This window comes from Triticum dicoccoides, chromosome 5B (genome assembly GCF_002162155.2).
Source record: "Triticum dicoccoides isolate Atlit2015 ecotype Zavitan chromosome 5B, WEW_v2.0, whole genome shotgun sequence".
NCBI classification, from domain to species: Eukaryota; Viridiplantae; Streptophyta; class Magnoliopsida; order Poales; family Poaceae; genus Triticum; species Triticum dicoccoides.
In genome coordinates this window covers 486,863,333-486,875,019 of record NC_041389.1, presented here as the reverse complement: position 1 = coordinate 486,875,019, position 11,687 = coordinate 486,863,333, and the positions used below count along the sequence as shown (strand labels likewise).

Genomic DNA, 11,687 nt, shown 5'->3' with positions numbered 1-11,687 from the left:
CCCGTCGGCAGTTCATCCTTTTCTCTCCAAAGTCGCCCCTCTCTCCCTCTCTCATCTCGTCCACTCCCCCCCTTGGATCTTCACCGATTCTTCACCGTTTTGGCGGATCGAGATGGCCCCAAGGAGAGAACCATAAGCTCCTCCGATCCCTCCAATTAGTTTTTGCAAACTTGCTTCCGATTCGACACATTATTTGCTTGAAATCCCTCATGTTTTTGAACTTAGATTGGATTTTTTTTCACCTAAGATTGATTGTAGTTGTAGTTCTTAGTTCTTTAGTAAGTAGTGGTATTGGATATGAACTCTAATCAATAGTTTATATGTTAGTGTGAAGATGAACCCTAGTTCATAAATTTTTTTGTTAAAAAAATTATGATGTAATGTTGATATGAGGAGAACCCTAGTTTGATGATGCATGTGATATGATGATATGATCTAGTGTGAAGATGAACCCTAGTTTGATGATGCATGTTGATATGATGATATGAAGATGTTGTTTGGAAAATTTTATTTAAAAATATGAAGATATGATGTATGTCGGAGTTTTTTTTTTGATATGATGCATGTTGATATGATTTGATCCATCATGTGTAGTAGATGTTGTTGGAGGAATATGCTTAAAATTTTATTTTAATATGATTTGAGTTCATTGTTTGTTTGTGTATGCTTATGCTTATGGTGCTTTTGTTTATGAAACTCTATTAAGGCGGCCACCTCTTGCGGACAACATCGGCCCACGGTACTGCATGCTGGACTGGGCATTCGACCAGGGTCATCGTGCCCGTTTCATAGAGAACGGAGAGGTAAGTGATATGAAAGAAATTTTGATCAAAGTTTTCGGATTGATGGAAACGATTTCCTAACTTTTGGCGTTCACTTTTTGACAGACGCTCCAGCCACTGCACATGAGGGGTCACGGGGTTCATGGGCATATGGACTACGACGAGCGCTACACGTCGTTCTTCAAGAAAGCCCGTATGTTAGGTTTCGTGTTGTAGTTCAAGCGTCGGCCGCCGACGCTTGTCCACGCGGCTCTCACAGCTCTAATTGACCGGTGGAGACCGGAGACCCATTCTTTCCATCTGCCATGCGGGGAGATGACGGTGACCCTAGAGGACTGGGGGATGATTACTGCAATGCCGATCGAGGGTCATGCACTCACCGGTCGAGTGGAGAGGACCAACTGGCAGGAGAGGGTCACCACCCTCATCGGCGACTGCCCCGGTGCCAAGAGTAACCGTACATCCGGTGTGCCGTTGATCTGGATCTTGGAGCACCGGAAGACATGCCCCGAAGGTGCAGACGAGGCGACTGTGGAGTGGTATGCGAGGGCCTACTTGTGGTATCTTCTCACGGAGCTCGTGTTTCCAGATAGCTCCGGGAACTCTGCCAACTGGGCATATCTGTTCTTCCTAGCAGACTGGGATGCATGGTACAGTTGGGGGACCGCATCTCTCGCCTACCTATACCGTTCGGTAAGAGAGTGTCTAATTGCCTACCTACCTACGAAAGTGTGTCCACGACATTTTCTTATATCGGATCCTCATTTGATGTTTTGCAGCTTGACGATGCAACGTAGAGGACGGGAGACAAGTCCAACATGGGTGGCTTTGTCTGGGCCTTCTCCATTTGGATGTGGGAGCGGCTGTCGGTGGGGCGTCCGGAGAAGATGCCAAGACGCCCATGAGAAGACTATAGCGAAGACGGCGATGAGACTCGAAACCCCACCGTAGCTTATGAGTGGGACATTGTCAAACTCTACACGGGCCTAAACAAGACTTCGTACAAGATCTACACCAACGAGTTGGACGCTTTGACGCATACGCAGGTATATGAACTCGCTCAACACCTTTCTCTTTGATTCCACTTTTGACCGAGAGTGGGAACTTACCAATGTATATGTAATAGGTAAACTGGTGGCCGTATCATGACCGAGAGTGGGCCTTCGATCTGAACGTGATGTGTGAGGCCGACAAAGGTCTCTGGCGTTGCATCGTGCCCATGATCTGTGTGTACGCCGTCGAGTGGCACTTGCCACACTGCGTGGCCACGCAGTTTGGGATTTATCAGGATACCCCACCAGGCCAGCCCACCGATACCGACGGCCACGCGCTCCACCTGTGAGCGCTTTGTTCTCCGTGCCCATGATTTCATTACGCTTATCATGTTTCTTGTTGCTTATGATGATCTCATTGCGCTTATGATGATTCTTGTTGCTTATGCCTTGCAGGATGAGCCGGCAGAAGAATCAGTCAATCACAGACTGGGGAGAGGAGCATAAGACTCATGTGACGGAGTGGAACCGGCGGAGGCTCCGTAAAGACGTGGAGAGGAAAGTGACTAACTGGGATGATTACCTGGGCCGACACATGAGGTGGTACAATGATGGCCAGAAGCACCGTCTTCGTCTCAGGACTCAGTGGACGGCGGAAGACATCGCGGAGCTGGAGAGGGATGAGCCCAAGGAAGAGGCCTACCAGGCCGGCATCAGAGACATGCACAGTGTATTTAGGGAGTTTGCACCCCTCATCAACAGAGTGGTAAGTTTGAACCGATGGTTGTATTTAAATTAGTTTATTCGTCATCGTGACTAACTTATGCCGTTGCAGTCTGGTGAGCTGAACAGATGCATCTTCGAAGCCTCAGATCCACTAGGTGATATCCCCGGGAGCGTACAATCCGAGAACAAAATGAGGGGGACGGTGAAGGTACAATTTCAGCCTCTTCAGAACAGATGCATCTTGTTCACTTGCAATCAGTCGATCTGATACTTATTATGCCCTTGTTTCATTGTGAGTGCAGAAGTTCGTGAAGCGTTGTCGCAAGCTGGTAGGGCTGCTTGGGTGTGCTGGAGCTGGGTCAGTTGAAGCTTATCAGCCTGTAGCCTCACAGGGTCACATCGCCTCATCGAGCCATGCTCCCTCGTTGTCTAGGTTGGTTGAGGATGAGGAGGAGGAGGAGGAGGAGGAGGAGGAGGAGGAGGATGAGAGAAACGGGGAGGAGGAGTACGATGAAGATTATGTACCTCCACCAACTCAAACATCTCAAGCATCTCAGCTGCCGAAGAAGAGGAATCCGAAGAAGAAGGATTTGCTGAGTCCAGACCTTTTCCAGAGACCGGTTCCTCGACGGCTCAAGAAGAAGACCGAAGAGACTCGTTCAAAGAGTAACGAGGACCGTACCTCCAAGAGGGGAAGGAGCAACTAATTATGCTCTTCGATACTTGGCTCTTTTGGTTTGGTTGAACTTGTCTAGTGGTTATGAAACTACGTGGAACTATGTGTTTGCTATTTGTGGATCTATGTGTTTGCTACTACGTGGAACTCCCTTGAAGTTCGTTTGAAATGTTATATGCACAAGTTATCTAATGTTGATCTATGTGATGCCCAAGTTTAATTGTTTAAAATCTGTGATTGCTGTCATATTTGTAAAACTTGCTGTACATTGCTGTCATATTGCATTCGAAAACAAACAACCAAATGAACTAGAAACAACAAAACACAGGACCCTACTGCCAAGGACCATGGCGGTAGGTTCACACAGCCTACCGCCAGCCACCTTGGCGGTAGGGTGCACCTACCGCCAGGGCCCTTCCATTCTTCGTTACAGAAACATTACACTGGAAAACACAGGACCCTACCGCCATGGGCTCTGGCGGTAGGATCGCACAACCTACCGCCAGGACCCATGGCGGTAGGGTGCACCTACCACCAGGTCCACTGCACATTTCGTTACAGAAGGTTTGTACGGCAAAACTCAGCTACACCCTACCGCCAGGTGCTCTGGCGGTAGGTTTAGACAGCCTACTGCCAGGCCTCCTGGCGGTAGGTACTTATCCACGTCAGCACAGTCAAACGGCCGCCGTCCCCCTCCGTCGCACCCTACCGTCATGGGACGTGGCGGTAGGATGTCTAACCCTACCGCCAGAGGCCCTGGCGGTAGCAAAAGGGTCAAATCCCGATTTTTTTTGCAACCGAGGTCAGATCTTGAATTTCTTACCAAAAGGGTCAAAACACGAAATTCGGCCACGAGCGAACGCGAAGGAGCGTTTCCGGCAAATTTAACAGTTTTGATCTCTGGATGAAATCATTTCATAAAATGAACTGCTCCTAAAAAATTCACTCAGCTGACCGTTTTGAGTGGCGCCTAACACGGGGGCGCCACATCCTATGGTGCAGCGTCTAGCATGCAGGCATTGCACTTCTGTCCAGCGTGGCAGCCCCGGGGCCCGCACCGAGCAGTGCAGCGCCTAGCCCGTAGGCGCTGCACATTGACTTAAGCCGCATCGGGGCTGCCCTCTCCATCCGAACAACAGTTATCCCCATCGAGTAGTGGCGGCGGCGGCCCTCTCCTCTCCCCCTCTACACCCCCTCTCAAGAATGAAGCAGATCTGAAGTTTTTGGCCTTGAGTTTCTCCCCTAATCCCTCGTACAAGGTAAACTCCTCCGATCCCTTTCTTTTCCTCCGTAAATTTGTTCACATTTGTCTCATTTAGCCAAGTTTTGATGGAACCCTTGATTTGCTTGGATTTGATTTTTATATGATAAATTGAAATAGCGTGGTGTGATGTAGGATTTGTAGTCATTGTGGAACCTAGATTGTTCACGTTTTGGTGGTACCCTTGTGTAGATTTGTAATATTGATATAGATTTGTGTGATTAGGATTAGTAGATGATTGGTAATCATTGTTGGACCCTAGTATTTATGATGGGTATTTGTGATGATTGTTGACATCCTTTCATTGTATATTTTAGATTAATATTCAACTTTCCTCTTAATGTTTACCGATTGTTGAATACGTATGAAATAATGCTCACATATGTTTATTGTTTGAAAATTTGTAGGATAGTTTGGCTTCTCGATGATCACTGGGACATTCGACATCGGGCATACTTTATGTCGTGGAGCAGCGGGTAATAATGAAAGTGGCCGGTATTATGAATTTTGTGTTTATTTCAAACACAAATGCCCCATATGTAATTTTCTGATTTGTTTGTTTGTAGGAGCTTGCATCTCTGAAGATTCGGTCTCACGGAGTCATCCTTGAAGCGACGCAGTATGATGAGCGGTACACACCGTAAGGGCAATAGTTGTTGTGAATTCACTGGTCTCTCCACGCGTGCCATACAGACACACTGTCGCGGGCGTGTCATTCAACTCGATCGGCCAAGCCATACACATACACACCGTCGCAGCCGTGTGTGTCCACCGCAGTGAGTGAGAGTAACTATTTCGGCATGTGGCTGCTTTTGGCATGCATAAGTCGAGCAAGGCCAAAAGTCACAAATCCGTACGACGACTGAGCGAGCTCGAGGTCGAGCGAAGACCTGTGGCTGTGGGTGTAGTCCTTGAACTGCATAGTAGTACTAGTACAAGAACAGAACCGCATCGATAACTCGGACCTACCGCCCCAGTCTACTAGCATTAGCTAGGTGCAACAGCGGATCCTTCTTGGAAATACATTTCGTGCATCTTTCCTTCTCGTTGAGGGGCCAAAGTTTCGGTTCGAAGTTCAAACAAAACAAGGCTTGAGTTTTCACCGGGAATGTTGCCCTGCCTTCCGGGTTTCAAGCGTGTCTCGTCGGACAAGCCTGCAGAGGAGACTGCCCACGCTTGCTTGAATGCTGCTTCCAACCGCTCTTCTGATTCTGAACGATCGGCGTTCTGTTCACTACCAATTGACATGACCTTTCCTATTATCACCAGTAAGCCTTGCAGTCACCCTTAAAGAATATTAAACCGTGTAGTCGTGTCGACGTGTTTTTGCCCCTTGATATTTGTCTATCCAACATCTAGTACCCAGACGAAATAGTCGGTTTGCAGTAATATTTTCTTCCTGATGGCCTCCACCACCACTTAACTTCATTATCGATGATATGCCAAATTTAACGTCCAAATAACGTAAGTTTCTTCCTCGCAAATTTTTTAAGTGAATTTCTGTTTTTTTTTGAAAAGAAGGATGATCCCCGACCTCTGCATCTGGGCGATGCATACGGATACTTTATTAATTATTCTCACAAGACCTTACAAAGTCATACAACAGTAAGACTAAAGCCACCGTCTAAACAACAAATGTCGCTACACCTATCCAGTTGATGAAGGGGCGCGGATAGCCTAGGCCTAATACCAAACAGACATCGCAGCCAAACCTAACATCTAAGACCTGAGACCCCAACCTAGCCACTTGCCGGGTCTGGAGCACACACTGGTCCGGCGTGCTCTCAGAGGCCGCCGCCGTCAACTGCCACCGCTCCATCTTCAGAACTGTACTGATGCATCAACCTTGCTCGATCTAGCTATCGTCGACGCCACCACGGCGCCCAACGGCACCTCCTCCCTGCGCGCAAACAGTTGAGCACATCGCGGTCGCCACTGATACACTTCAGCGCCATGCTGCCAAATACCACCAGCCAACACAGCTTGAAGTCCTTGGAAGATCTGTCGTGCGTAGCACCTGCCGACCAGGCATGACAAAGCGTAGCACCTGTCGGTCAGGCATGACTTGACATCTCCACCGAAGCTCCGTGCAAGACGAAGCTGTCGTGGTTCTAAGCCTGACAGTAGAGTGGGGGATAGGTATGGAGAGGCAAGGTCCTAGCTATGGAGAAGTTGTAAGCACAAAGGATGTACGAGTTCAGGCCCTTCTCGGAGGAAGTAACAGCCCTACGTCTCGGAGCCCGGAGGCGGTCGAGTGGATTATGAGTATATGAATTACAAGGTGCCGAACCCCTCTGCCTGTGGAGGGGGGTGGCTTATATAGAGTGCGCCAGGACCCCAGCCAGCCCACGTAGGAGAGGGTTTAAGGTGAGTTAAGTCTGGGGCGTTACTGGTAACGCCCCACATAAAGTGCCTTTACTATCATAAAGTCTACTTGATTACAGGCCGTTGCAGTGCAGAGTGCCTCTTGACCTTCTGGTGGTCGAGTGAGTCTTCGTGGTCGAGTCCTTCAAGTCAGTCGAGTGTGTCCCTCGTTGGTCGACTGGAAGGCGACTTCTTCTAAGGGTATCCTTGGGTAAGGTACTTAGATCAGGTCCATGACCCTACCCTAGGTACATAACCCCATCATTAGCCCCCGAATGGATTGAGGCTTCGAGTGAGGAAGGAGTTGATGTCATTTCCGATTAACCTTTGTGCTCTGGTCGTGCGTTGTCTTGGATCAAAGAATCTCTTCGTCGACAGGGAGCAACTTGCCTTCAGTCGACTCGATCCATTCTATTTTTGCGTCTAGTGATCTTTCGGGCTTCGACGATCTCCGAGCGACGGATCGCCGGAAACACCGCGTCTGACAGACTGATTTGCTGTTCGCGGATTCCGCGGGATGCGAAATTTGGGGACGCGCGCGAAGCGGGGCGGACCGCGGCGTTCGGATGGGACGGGGCATGGACGCCTCGATCTCCGCGCCGCCTTTTTCGCCACGTATCCTGTCTGCATAACTGCTCTCAGATATGATTAGATCGACGGGCCCACCTGTCATCCACTCGGAAGGGACCTTATAAATGTGCCCGGCGAGGATTTCTGTGCTGCGCCTCAGCATTCTCTCCCTCTCTCTGCTTCCTTCTTCCCCGCCCAGCGTGCTCGCTCTCGCCCCCGCACCACTTCCCTTCGCGCATCTCGCCGGCGACCATGGCCAAGGAGAAGACGGTGGCGCTGGAGCGTGCAAAGAAGGCGTCGGCGTCGGAGAAGGCGAAGGGGAGATCCACCAGCCGCGGAGGGTGCTCGTCCAGATCCCGCCTGCCGAAGGGCTGGGTCCAAGGAGACTGGATCCAGTCGACCATCACGGAGAATGACCTCCTCGACATGGCCAACGAAGGCTTGATCCCTCACGGAGCTGCGAGGCTTCCGGGGAAGGAATGGCAGCCTCAGCTAGAAGAGGGTGAGTGTGTGCTTTTGGCCACCCATGTCGATCGCGGGTTTTCCTTGCCGCCGAGTGTTTTCTTCCGTGGCTTCTTGAATTTCTTCGGAGCGCAGCTCCACCACTTTACCCCAAACTCCATTGCCTATCTTGCTGCGTTCGTGTCCATGTGTGAGGGTTTTTTGGGCTGTCGTTCGCACTGGGGTTTGTTCAAACATATATTCACGTGTCGCTCTCAGACCGTGAAGAAGGCAAGCCCAGGTGATGAGAGAACCCGAGTCGTCCAAATGTGTGGGGGTCTGGGGATCCAGGTGAGGAATAAGAGCACCTTCCCGCCCATGACCTTTCCCGAGTCGGTCAGGGGCTGGCAGTCGACCTGGTTCTACTGCCGGGACCAGTCGACGCCGGGGCAGTCGAGTGGACTCCCACAGTTTACCATGGACCGAGTGAACAAGCCCTCCTCTCTGAAGTTGATTCCGGAGGAGAAAGCTGATGTGAAGATGTTGATGGAGCGCGTGGTGCAGTTGGTTTGGGAGGGAGTGACGGGCATGGACCTCTTGGAGGTCTTCCTCAGGCGTCGCATCCAGCCTCTTCAGTTCCGGAGCCACTGCATGTGGTTGTACTGTGGGACCGAAGACGAGACTCGAGTCCATCCAGAAGCAGTCGACGATGTCACTCTGGAAAGATGGATGGTAGCCGTTACCGGAAACAAGGACAACCCACGTGGAGCCAGAAGAATTCCTCCACTCGACCACAACAGCGACCCAAACAAGGTATATTTGCTCTGCCCTCCACTGCGTTCTTGTCTCACTCATTTCTGTTTATCCTGCCGACTGGTCGACTGATCCTTGTCTTGATATCTGCCAGGCTCTCACCGAGCTGTACTCGATGCCCAATGGGGCACAAACTCCGACTGAGGAAGGTGAGGCGAGCGGGGGTGAGAGCCAGGAAGAGGAGGAGTGGGACTCGGACGTTGCAGGGGATGACGACGACGATGATGATGACGACGGCGATGACGATGACATTGAAGACGAGGAGGAAGAGGAGGAGGAAGTCGTACCACCGCGTTCGGAAAGGCGGTCGAAGCTTGTCCACGACCCTTCAACCGAACGTGGTAAGGGGGTTGCGACCACCACTCAATCGACCAAGCGTCCTCGGACCATCTCTCCGGTGCCGACTGAAAAGGCGCCAAAGCAGCCCAGGGCGGCCTCGTCGAAGCCGATCAAGCTCCTGCCGAAGATGAAGGTGTCCATCCCTACCATATCAGGGTAATCGTGTTGTTTGAATCTTCTTGTTTTGTGTGAACTTTGTCTCTGGTCGACGCTGAAGTTAGTCGACTGATCCTTCGGAGTTGCAGTGCTGCCACTTCTGAAACTTCGGCCCGGGCTGATGACCACGAGATGGAGGACGCAGCAACTTCGAACCCAGGTACTGTATTCTTAACGCCGTTCTTAGTCGACTGACTCGCGATCTCTGATCCTGATTCTTCTCCGCAGCTCCCCCCAATACTGTTATCAATCTTCCTGATGATGATGAGGATGAAGAGCCGCTGAAGCGCAGGAGGAGTCGGAAAGCGTCCGCCAGTAAGGTGCCTCAGGATGTGACGGCGCCTGAGATTCTGACTGTGGAGGAAGAGAACACCACTCGACACATGGTGTCCTTCGCAAATCCACTGACGAGTGCTCAGCAGCCCTCCCTCTTCACGACGCACCACGTCCCAGAGGACCAAGCTGGCGCAGCGAAGGAGGCGATACGCCAGGCGGGACTCATGATGGAGCAGCTGAAGACCATCCGGGACGCGAGCCAGGCAGCTTATGACGCCAGTTCTGCCCTCCAAAGCAATGTTCAGGTCAGTCGACCACTTTTCCTTTCCAGAATTTATAGTAGTCACCCAGTGGGTGTTGTCGATTGAGCTCCGTATTAGCGGGGGCACGCTGAGTGCACCCGCTGGGTGTAGTCCCCAAGGCTAAGGTCGACTGCTGGCAGTCGGCCTTAGGCTTTATAATTTCAGTCTTTCTGTCAGTCGACTATGTCGACTGGATTTCACAAACCGGTGGGGGCACGCTGAGTGCACCCACTGGGTGTAGTCCCCGAGACTGTGGTCGACTGCTTGCAGTTGATCACAGTCTTAGAGAATGCATCTCGCTCTTGTTTTTTTTTTGAGGTCGACTGGTCGACTTTGTCTTCAACAGGATTAGTGGGGGCACGCTGAGTGCACCCACTGGGTGTAGTCCCCGAGACTACGGTCGAATGCTTGTATTCGGCTATAGTCTTAGAAACGTGAGTTTTTCCCTTTTTCACTCGGAAGTGAATAATATTTGACATTTAGTCGACTGGTTCTTCGCAGAACTCTTATGATCTTGTGGCTCGCTACTCAGAGCTGGAACACAAGCATACTCAAGTCGAGCTAAGCTTGAAGCTGGTTCAGGAGAAGCTGACAAAGGCGAAGGAGGAGACCGAAGGTATGTTTGGTGAGACCCTGACGACTGCTTTTCCCCTTGCTTGTTTCAAAATCTGATCTTGCTGTAACTTGCAGGTAAGGTAAGGGAGGCCCAACAGAAGAAAGACCTTGAGCTAGCTGAGAAGATCAAGCTTGCTGACGAGAAGTTAGCTTCAGTCACCAAGCTCGAACAAGACAATACCAATCTGAAAGCTGCTCTTGGGATTGCCAACAAGGAGGTCAGTCGACTGAAAACTGATAAAGCTGCCCTGACCGACCAAGTCACCAGATTGACTGGGAAGAAAACTGATCTGGAGGCCTTCCTGAGTGGACTTGCCAAGAAGCTATTTCTTATGCTTGAAGGTAAACCTCTATGCTTGGCAGACATTTCCGATTGAGATTTTTCCATTCGACCATCCCCTTGACTTAGTGATCACCCTTGCAGAATTTTGTCAAAATTTTGAAGAAGAAACTAGCCGGCTGGAGCCAAACCTCGACCCTGTCAATTCTCCGGTGAACGATGAAGTTGCCATGGATGTTCTCCGACTGGAGTCCCGTGTTGCAGCTGTCGTGGACTATCTCGCAAGACTGAAGGCTGCCACATCTCGCATCGACTCGACACTCTGGCCTGAGGAGACACTTCAGAATGATCTTGAGTCGCTGATGGCCCGGTTGAACACGATCCCTGGTCGAGTGCAGGAATGGAAGAAGTCCTCGGCTCGGTGTGGTGCAGATGTTGCTCTGTGTCTTGCCCGAGTCCACTATAAGGATGCACGAGAAGAGAAGCTGGCGGCTCTTCGGGTGGCCAACACCAAGAAACACGACTTCAGGTCCTTTATGGAAACTTTCCTTGCAGCTGCCACTCGGATCGCCGACGGGATCGACCTTGATGAATTCGTGGCACCTTCCAGCCCTCCACAGGAGGGGTAAAAAACTTCTTCTGGCTCGACGCTTTAAATTTGCCTCGGTATGCCGAGTGGAATTGTAACCGATAAACCTTAACAGGCTTAACGCCTGAGCACTCTCGGTTCCTTTAGATATCGATTCAAACTTGAATTTGGTGCTTGAATACGATTGCTTTTGGCTCGAAATGTCTTTTGCAGGTTCAAAGCAAGGTGCCTTTATTGCAATCGACATATTCTTCAGCCCACTTAGGCGAGCATTGGGCTGCAGCTAAGCCCCCGAGTGAGAGGGTTGCTCTACACTCGGTAGGATTTTGATAACTTAGGCGAGTGCTTGGACTGCAGCTAAGCCCCCGAGTGAGAGGGTTGCTCTACACTCGGTAGGATTATGATAACTTAGGCGAGCGCTTCGACTGCAGCTAAGCCTCCGAGTGAGAGGGTTGCTCTACACTCGGTAGGATTTTGATAACTTAGACGAGTGCTTGGACTGCAG

At 50.7% G+C, this 11,687-nt stretch overlaps 1 pseudogene; it reads left to right on the top strand.

The window, feature by feature from the left end:
* Window positions 1–527: 527 nt before the first annotated feature.
* Window positions 528–5,081, top strand: LOC119309827 (annotated as a pseudogene).
* The last annotated feature ends 6,606 nt before the right edge of the window (window positions 5,082–11,687 follow it).